The sequence below is a fragment of the Dermacentor silvarum genome, chromosome 7, assembly GCF_013339745.2.
Source record: "Dermacentor silvarum isolate Dsil-2018 chromosome 7, BIME_Dsil_1.4, whole genome shotgun sequence".
Taxonomy (NCBI): Eukaryota; Metazoa; Arthropoda; class Arachnida; order Ixodida; family Ixodidae; genus Dermacentor; species Dermacentor silvarum.
The window spans coordinates 68,657,069-68,667,710 of NC_051160.1; positions in this window are offsets into that span (position 1 = coordinate 68,657,069).

Sequence of the window (10,642 nt, forward strand, 5' to 3'; positions counted from 1 at the left end):
TTACGTTCCGTTGAGCTTCATACCAATCAGCATCTTCGTATTGTAGCTGTTCGAACTGTTACATGATAGTGTATTGACTTTACTGTTATCTGTAAACCTATCATCAGATTGCGAGTGATATGTTTTGTTTTGCAATATCCGCAAGCTTGAAATAACATTTACTTTCGTATGTTCATCATAACCTATTACATACATCCTAATACTTTTGTCTAAAGGACAGAAATGGTGTGTTCATGTGCTTTTTCGCATTTTTTTTCGCTTTGCACCACTTGCTCGACGTAAATAGCTTTGAGCACCTCTTACAAAAAAAAAAAGGCTGATGGCCGCTGTTTCTGCTTGTCTTTCCACTTACACTTGACGGCTCCCTATTTTATTACTCAGTTTTCACTATTATATCCAGTCGAGCTCCAGCCATCGCGAAACTGCTAGGCGAACCAGGTGCGTTAAATTGTCGTGTGGTGTCTTGAGAGATGCAGTGACCGTTTTCATTACACACAGGACACTGCCATCAGTAGTACCCTGGAAAACACTTAAAGCTTGTACGAAAACAAGTTTTCTTCGCTACACAAACACCAGAAGATGGCGCAAGCTCAAAAGCATCACATCACACACTACAGCCATTCAATTTATTTATTTATTTAATTATTTATTTATTAAAAAAGTCCTTACAGTCCTCGTGAGAGGCATTGGGTAAGGGGGGCATCAAAAAGAAAAGGAAAGCAGCATGCATAATTGATACACAATACACATGCACAATTAATTGGCATAATAATAATAATGTGCTGTACCATTGTATGAGTTTCGCGTGACTGCAGCTGTGTCAACATAGCGATTTTTATGGTTTTTGCGAAAGAAGCTTGGGTAGGGTAAGGTACAACGCTGCTTAGTTTCACGTGTGACGTTTTTTTTAAAATTTTTATGACATCTATCTCGATTATGTGATATTTTTGCTTTATATTTAGTCACATGATGTCTCAGAATGTCGACTTTCAGTGGATTGAGCAATAGTTAGTTTGGCGCCACTGAACAAAAGGAAATATTCGAGATTCGTAGTTTCTATGCAACAAAAGTTGCGAAAAAGCCGCAAAAATTCCGCGGCAAATGGTACAGTCATGAACACTAAGCGGATTTCACTAATGGAATGTTTAACTCATATCATTTAGTAGGTGCACTGGAGGCATGTCTCGTTTAGCGGGTCCTACTGCCGAAGTGGTGGGGGCGTGGAGAAGAGGTACAGCTTCAGGTTTTTAAGCTCAGGGTCCCAACTTAAGGTTCTTGGTGAGGCATCTACAATTTCAGGCTTTGAAGGGCTCCTGAAACCTAACAAAAGAAAACGTGAAAGCCCGTGGGTCTGTACAACTGCAAGTGAAATCAAATAGGGAAGGCCCAGTGAGCTTCACCAAAAAGATCTCCTTTTTCAGTGCGAGAATGGACCTATCTTATGTCGTATTTGGCCCCTACCCTCATAATTCTTGCAGTTTACCTGTGACCATAAACCCCCAGTGGTTGTAGAGCACCTGACACAGGTGACACTCTGAGCTACGACATAGTAGAGGATATTAAGGACATTTGTATGCAGACAAGCCACCAGTGGAAACTGAACCTGGCTGCGTTCAATACGCAAGCTCTCTCGAGTCAAACTATCTTAGCAGGTCTCTTTCAGAAATTATTGATTTATCGATTTTTACTCACTGCACACCAGCTGGAGCTATTGCAGTACAGTGGGGATAACATCACTTATCAATTGGAGGCACAAAATTGGCCAGTGGCATTAACAAATATCTCTAGGCAAAGCATAATATTTTTCAGTTTTAAAAGAAAAAGAACATTGTAAATCGCTGTTCTAGGTTGAAACGTTAAAACGCTTATGCTGTGAAAGGTATTGTACGGGAAGGTTCAGTGAACCTAAAATATTTATCTAGGTGGGTACAATGTAAATAGTTAATTAGGATACACAGAAGCTTTAGGCTTTCAATGCACTGGCATGCGGACAAAGTATTTAGGTTCAGAGTAGGAAAGTTTGAGGAAGGTGAGAAGTCCCCGTCGTATCTACGCAGATAAAACATACACCTTTTTAACGCGATAGCGTTAAGGGCCCCGTGTCGCAGAAAATCCGGCATCGGTGTCGGTGCCAGCGTGGATGTGGGCGTCCGTGGCGGACAAAATCAACCACCACCCCGACGGCGCAGGCCCTCCACGTGGTGCAAGGTTTTGGTGAACAAAAATTGAATTTCTCACAGTGAAATCCGTCAGAAAAATAATAAAGTACGACTTAAACACAACTTACAGACATGGTGGCATCGGATTATAATTTGAATGTGCGAGAAAACATAATTCCGTTACGAGGAAACTGAAACACAACCCCTTTTCTAGCATTTCTACCATACCAACAGCGGCGCGCTCTGGTAGTTTACTTGCGAAAATGTTATCCAGATGGCGCTGGCATCTTCGGCAGGTAAATTGGGGACTTCGCCTGCTTAATGTGTTTCGGACACGCACGCGCGTCGGGGAAATAGCAGCAATTATTAAAATAATAAAAAATGTGCTAGGGGCTTCACACTTTTATATAAGACGACTTAATCATATTGCCCCTGGAAAGACGTCTTCCCAGCAATGCATTTCTGTTCAAACGTGAAGCCGATTTTAAGGGGATTGGTGTAAGCTTGATCTTTTAAGCTGGCGTTACCACGTTCGGTGTTGCAGTGAAGCCCACTGAAAGAACAATGCGATGCGAACGGGGCCCGATAACGCAATCGCATTCCACTCTTATAGGCGAAGCTTAAGCGTCCTCCATGTTTTTTTTCTCTTTAGACGCAGTCTTGTTAATATTACCTTTCTGAAAGGGTTCAAGAGTATTAGTGCATATTCAAGAATTGGGCAGATTAGAGTCTTGTTTAGGAGCAGTTAAGTTTTTTTTTTAAAGTGGCAGGAAGAGAGCGTTGAAAGTTTTTTTCGATCCATTGCATATTACTTGGATATGCTTCCTCAAAGAAAGTTGTGGGGTAAAGCAGCCCAGGCAACTACATTTTGGTACCTATATTAGTGAAGAATTATGGAAAGAGTACCTTAAAAGGGGGGTTAAGTGCTTAGTAAAATATGAAGAGGCGGTTTAAAAAAATATTACTCAACTCTCTAGGTGAAACCATGAGCGAAAGTTTGAGAAATAATTGTTAAGAACAGCATGATCTTCAGGAGAGTTAATTTCATAGTGTATCACACAATCCTCCACAAAGAGACGTATGTTTGCCGTTTCAGTCTGTCGTAAGTCATAAGGGTGAGCATAAAGAGGTAATGGTGCATAAGAACATAAACACAGAAGTTATAAGCCCTAAAGTATATAGTGTGAGCGACCAGAAAAAAGCTGGCTGTCCAGTCCGCAAGTATAAGATTATTTAAGATGAGGCTGAGTTCGTATATTCGTTAAGGATAAACCATAGTGTGAAATGCTTTGGACAAATCTATGAAAATTGCGTCCACCTCTATACGAAGATTTGTTACTTGAGCAATGCAATGAGTGAATTCAACAAGTTGAATTACGGTACTGAGGCCGCGATGAAAACCATTCTAACAATTACCTCAATATTGGACTCCAGGTAGTCCATTATATATTTATAACTCGTACTGTTCCAGTAGTTTGCAAGAGTGAGAGGTTAGAGAGACTGTTTGGTAGTTATTCAGTTACTGTTTTTACCGGACTAGTGTAAAGGTAGAAAAAGACACATCGACTAATTTCGGTCATATCGGCACGGAAGCATATTTCCACATTTCGTGGTTCCTGGCCCACCTGGGAGACTCGATCCAACCGCATGGCTGCAACCCCAACGAACAGGCTCACCAGCTGGCGCGCCATTTCACGACCCGCGCAGCCGTCAACGGCCATCCTCGTAACGAGGCTTGCATCCAGAATAACCCATTGTGCACCTTTCACGAAATCGTCTCACACTACCGCTTGGAAAGGAGGTGGTTCTCTCCTCCCCAACCAAAACTAAACAAGCAACAAGTGAGCACGCTCAGAAAGCTACAAACCCGCACCTATACCCCACTCCACGGTCCCTTAGCGGGATAGATCCAGACTTCCCGCAGTCGTGCCCCAAATGCGGAGCCGTATAATGCTCTTTCGACCATACGCTCTGGCTGTGCCCAGCCGTAGAAAACTCTACACTTGCCACCAATGAATGGTGGGAGCAATTCCTCAGAAGCGACAAGCACCACATCATAGCTCCAGGCAGTCCAGAGGGCCCTCGACATCGCATCAGAACTTCGCATCCCGGTGCCATCGTGGGCGCAATCACCGACTTCACCTGAGGGAGTCTTCGGCTTCCCCGGGCCACAGTTTCTCAGGACCAAATAAAGTTTTTGTCACCGTAATGAATTTGATAATAGCTTGTTAAGAATAATGTGAGATAATGACTTTTCGAACGAGAGCAACGAAGTAGGATATCATTGCAAAAGTCATCAGGACCACTGGTCCCTGTTCAAGTCCTAACACTAAGTTAAAACACATTGAAGCAACCCTAAAATATCACTGATTGCAAATGCTACGCCTACTAAAATGCAGGAAGTTTGAAAATATCTGAGAAAAAAACGGTTGAAAATATGGGTTAAAGGCGGATGCAAAGGTATCACAATAATTAGTTGATGTTTGAATATATACAAGAGTGTTATTATCAGTATCACTTGGAAAGATGCATTGCCAGAACTTTTCTTGGGATTAGGAGTACTGGCGAGGCATATTTCTGTCCTCTGCTGCGGAGTTCTTCCAGGTAAGAGCCAATACGGTGTAAGATTTTGTATGTATAATGATATCAATGAATCCTACAGCATTATTGAATGGCTAACAGTCATCGTAATAAACCTAAATAGAACAAATAAATGAAAGTTTGTACAAGCCTGTAGTCCGATATTCACTCATGATGACGATGAAGTAGAACAGTTTTATTAGGACGTCAAGTTTGTCATGAGAAATGATTTCTAAATCATAAGGACAGAGTGGAAACATTGATGCATTTTATAGTTATAATGAAAGTGCTGCACTCATCAAAATAAAGTTCGAAGGCTGACAAACCTACGCTACAACGGGTAGTCGTGTAGATAAAAAAAGCCGCAAACTCATTTTACCTTGGCTGTGGGCGACTTCAATGCAAAAAGGGAAAAAAGATGCTTCGGAATAGACAACTGGCAACTAATGCATCGGCACTGAGAAAAGCAGAAAAGATACGCTGTTAGAGTTCACGTAAGCATTCTATTGCGAATAACTACCAAGTTCTTCAGGAAGCGCACTAACAGGAAGTGCGCCTTGAAAAGCGTTAAAGAGGAAAAAAGAAATTAAAATAATTTCATACTTCAGGCCTACACCAGCATTGTGCAGAATGTAGAACTGTTATGTAGGGTAAATGGCAGTGTTCACATGTTAGTACGGCCAATCATTTCTCTCGAAGTGAAGAGAGCAAAAGCAAAATTAGTCACGAAGAAACAGTCGAATTTTGAAGCAGTCAGAAGAAAGCAGATTTGTTCAGGCTAGTGCTCTTTAGCTTAAAACAAAAGTAAAAAGAAGCATTACATGGTGGCAGTACCGACTAGTTACAATGACTGGCAATACATTGTTTACAATAGGTGATTGCTAAAAGTCGATCCCCCGCTCGGCCTTGGTGCATTGTCTTCCGTGGGGTCAATGAGTACCTGAAGACCGCGTAGAGCCTCACAGTGCCGCTCTTGTTTGTTTTATTGGCGAAGAATAAATGCTCTTTGTGTTGCTCACATTTTCCCCACACGTCGCGTCAAACTACAACGTTCCTGACGTTGAATATTTCTAAAATTTTAGTTCCCCTTTACATATATGGAAAGTGTATTTGCTGAGCCAATAACGAGGTTAGAAGAGACTACTTCACCTACGTATTTATATTAAAATAGATTGAACAATACAAAAAGTATTGCGAGTGCTTTTAGCAGACCTCATTGTTTTCATTTGTATTTCATTATCACCATCTTATTTCTTCTTTTTCATTCCACCGGTGTTAACATGTGGGGCAGAAACATGGTGGTCAAGAAAAGAAACTCGAGAAGTCAAGAACCGTGCAAAGAGCGCGGGAACGAAAAGTGTTAGGCCTAACGTTATGAGACAGAAGAGAGTGGTGTGGATCGAAGAGATAACGTGGATAGTCGATATTCAGTTAGACATTGGGAAAAAATTCAGAGCGTGTGTGAGCGCATCAGCGCACCTTATCGCTTTCACTCGTATATAATAATCATCCTCCCAAATGTTCTTCTTTTTGGCGGGTGCTATCTGTCGTCACGCCTTGTAAAAACCGTTTGATGTGGTTCCGTCGTTTTAATATTTCAATTTTAAAACGTGCTTCTCGCTTTGCCCCACCTCACCCCATAGAGGAAGGTAAGATATCCAAGTCAAAAATATCCGTCTAGGCCGTTTAACTCAACTGGATGCGTGCCCCGCTACACGCGGTGGGTCCCACTACTTGCACCTAATATAAACAAGAATATCATTGCCAATATTATATCCTCTCTCCATACCGCTCTGTGCCTCTTAGCGCTAGATTAACCCCTTTCGTTGAACTAAACACCAAAAAGGACACTTGTTGTTGCCAAAAAGAAACTGGTTCGTCCACGTAAATACGCCACGCCTGCGGTTAGTAGAGCAGCGACGAAACTCGCGGGCCAATTTGGAATTCGGAGGTACAATCACCATTCACTGGGAACAATCTTGAACAATGCGTGTTGAATGAATCATTTGAAGAAAACAGTGTCGCGTGCGATTTGTTTCGTGTGCCTGTTTAAAAGTTAAAATCTCCAAGCAAGGATCTATAGGCAGGAGAAGGAAGGTTATACGCCTCCTCTTAGAACTGTAGAATGAGGCAGACTTCCAGTAATAACTGTAAAGCGGAAGCATATACTTATCGCATTTGGCATGAGAGCGTAGCAATGTCAGCGTCTCCAGAAGCTGCTAAGTATTCCTGTCAACGATTGGGGTAAAAATTATTCGCATTCTCCGAAATGGAAGAGATGGGGCCACAACAAACCCACCCTGCGTGCATTTACGGATGGTTCAACATGCTGACCGGCCATAAGGTCCACACCTGATCGACGTTGGACCAGGGGCATTAGACGGGAGGTGACGTAAAAAAACCAATAGCTGCTTTAATATAATGAATTCATGCGAGAGACATGAGAAAAAAGAGGGGGCAAACTAGACGCAAACGGTGCGAAGGTTCGCTAAAGGCGTGCGGGTCACAAACACGAATTTTGACGCGACGCGCAACAGAAAGCCCACCACGTGGGAATTTCCAAGCCTCGCGAAACAATAAAAAAATATCCCACAGAAATGAAAAAATACCCGCGACAATGATCGCGACAAGCACTACACTAACATGACATACAAAAAGGAACCAGATATGATAAATTAAACTAAAGAGTTAGATTAAAGAATTAAATTTAAAAAAAAATGTGTCCGGCGAAACGTTCTGAGAGCATGCAGGTTGAAGCACGAGGCTTATCTGTGGCGTGCGCGCCGAGATACCGATCTGATGATGCGTCGGGCTGCTGGTACCTCGCCGCCGAAGATCCTGACGGACTTGCGTCGTCTGTCGATCTACCACCGATGACTTCGGCCTACGGTTTCAGTCTTCCAACCAGATCTTCAGCTGTGTCTCGGTGCACCACCACGCCGCTCTGTCTTGCAAACCGCTCTGCCTGCTCTCGCTTCCCGCTTTGGCTTATCCGTCACGTGCCGGCGACGCACGTGACCAATAGGTGCAGAAAGTTGAGGAACAATAGGGAGCTTCCCTCACTACCGGCGCGTAAGCGGCATTGCGGCTGTTGCTGCAATGGCGGCCATGTCGAGGAGCATGAGGGCACGCACTTTCTGACAAGATACTTATCATTGCAAAGTCTACACGGTAGTTGCCACAGGGCACAGGCGTCATTTTATCAACCTTATCATACTAATTACTTTCACCATCTTTAAGTATTCTACATAAGCATCAGTTCCAGAGGTGTCCTGATTTTTTATCTGATGTTTATTCGGATAGCTGACATTCAGTTTCAAGTAGAATATTTTAACAACGGAGCTGTTTAAGCGGGGCGTATTGTGTCAACCGTGAACAGAAAGTGTGGGCCGATCCTGGCGGTAGCGCAGAGAGGGTTCAAGCGCAATGGCACATACCGATGTGAACTAGCGAAACTGATCCTGGCTAAGTGTAGCTAAGCATGGTTGGGACTACTCAAAGGGACACTAAAGCAAAAGAATAATTCAACTTAGAATGATAAAATATTCTTCTAAAACTCTGCTGTCGTTAATTACACTGCAACAGGTCAATTATTAGAAGAAAAAATGAAGCTCAAAGTAAATTTTTTCGGAATGTCGTGCGGGAACCCTAACGTCAGCACTTCAGTGTGACGTCGCGACTTCTAAAGTAATTTTTCACATTTGGGCCACGTTGCCTCAGTAAAAGTTTGCGAAACTTGCCGCTTTCAGTCTTGGGCTCCTTTAGAACACAATGTAGTCGATCTTTACCGCTAAAGAATTAACTGGACCTAGAAGACGCTGTCAAAGTCAATGACAGCACGGTGAGCTAGGGCGGGAACTTGCAGGTGGCGTCGCCACTCGCCTCTGTGTTTTTCATTTCTGTCTGGCTTACCAAGCGGCTTCTCGCGGTAAGAGTGGTGTTTTTGGTATTGTGGGAGGGTAATCTACTGATACAGAAGAAATTAATTTTCCCTTTAGTGTCCCTTTATGCTTAGTCAGTCATTGATAGCCAATCAATAGCTAATCGATAATCGATCAATATTCAAGAAATTCCGGACAAAATGCTGGGGAATGACTTGATAGTGCTTAGCCTAGCTCAGATACGTGTCCAATGCCTTGCGACAGCCAATCAATAGGTAACTGATAATCAATCACTAATCAATAAATTCCGGAAAAGCATAATCCGTATAGGCCAGGGCCAGGTAGGTGCTCATCGGCTCCGCTGTTTCTTTAGCATTGTGCCACTAGTGCAAGTTACGCAAATTTTTTTAATACAAGCTTATTTTCGTGAGTGCCTAAATATGCGTTGTTTTATCAAGTGCACATGTCCCACGACGCGCACGGAGCGTTACAACTTGGAATGCATCATCGGGCCTTTACCAGCGAGAGTACCATACGAATACAAACGTCTAGAGAGCACTTCAGACCAGGTAAGCAAAACGCCGTTTGCCTTCCTTGTCCAATGCCTTGCGACAGCCAATCAATAGGTAACTGATAATCAATCAATAATCAATAAATTCCGGAAAAGCATAATCCGTATAGGCCAGGACCAGGTAGGTGCATGATGTTCTGCAATAAATTGCTGGTTGCTGATGTGTGGACTTGCTTCGCCACGAAGGCAATCGCTACATCTGCGGCATTCCAGAAAAACATTGCTCATTTCGCGAAAGAATGATGACTGCCTTTGCCCTCCACGCTGATGTAAGCAGATCGGGAAAGTGCGGCCAAGTACAAAACGTGAGGCATAAAAACAAGGAGCATGGCGTGTACGACAGAATGCAGCGGGTACAATCTTTCAGTCGACGAGTGACGATTGTAAGAATCATGTTTTCCTTAGTTCCTGGCCGGGGTCGCTCAGTGGCTATGACGTTGCGCTGAGCACCATAAGGTCGCAGGTTGACAGCGATGACATGCTTCTTAAACAGCGACGTCATCCTTGTTAGCCATAAAGACTGTCATTCACACGTGACAGCAAGTGTACATCGAAGCTGCCAAGTTCATTATTTTGTAGCCGTGCTCATTCTCATGGACAGGTCAGCGCTCCTGCGGCACAGCTCACCGACACAGGCACCGTTCATAGTTAGCTGGCACTGTTAAATGTGCGCGGTTACGACGCCTTTCAGGTTTTTTGTGTGCCACAGTGAGAATTACAGTGACAGTGACAGTTACAGGACATTCGTGTGTATGGATGGAAAAACCTCCTGTGTGCCCAAACACTCATGAAGTTAGGCTTGGGTCACAGTGCGTTCGTCGACACTGGCGTCAGCTTTCTTGCGAGCGCTGGTGGATCAGCTGTGAACGAAGCTCATCGACCAGTGCACGTTAGAAAGCTGAGGCCAGTGTCGACGAACGCACTGTGACCAAAGCCTAACTTCTTGATTGCTTTGGGCAAACAGGATATTTTTTTTCATCCATACACAGGAATGTCCTGTAACTGACTTTGTGTCCATTGTCACTGTGGCACACAAAAGTCGTGGCTGCTTAACTTGTCAGCAAGTCCCACCTGACTTTAAATTCTGAAGTTGGTCAAGCTCGTGCACAAGAAAGGTCTCTACATGCCGCTAAAACTGGCGACGTGAGCCGGACCCTGCGATAGAGCAGCTCAAGAATGCTGTATGAAATATTTAGTACAAAACACATCAAGAGAAAATGTGCCTACGTGTAATTCTCAGGCTAATACAAATCTACCAGTAAGGTGCATGTTTGCAGATTGACCTTCATAAATAGTCTCTAGATTATTGTAAGGGGTTAGGTTAGGTTAGGTTAGACAGCGTTGAATGTTTCACCTAACATCTGTTTACCTTTTTTTCTACTACATAATGTTTCCTGTTTTAAAGTACTAGTCATGTGAACTGCTCATTTATTTGTTAACGTAGGCGTCCT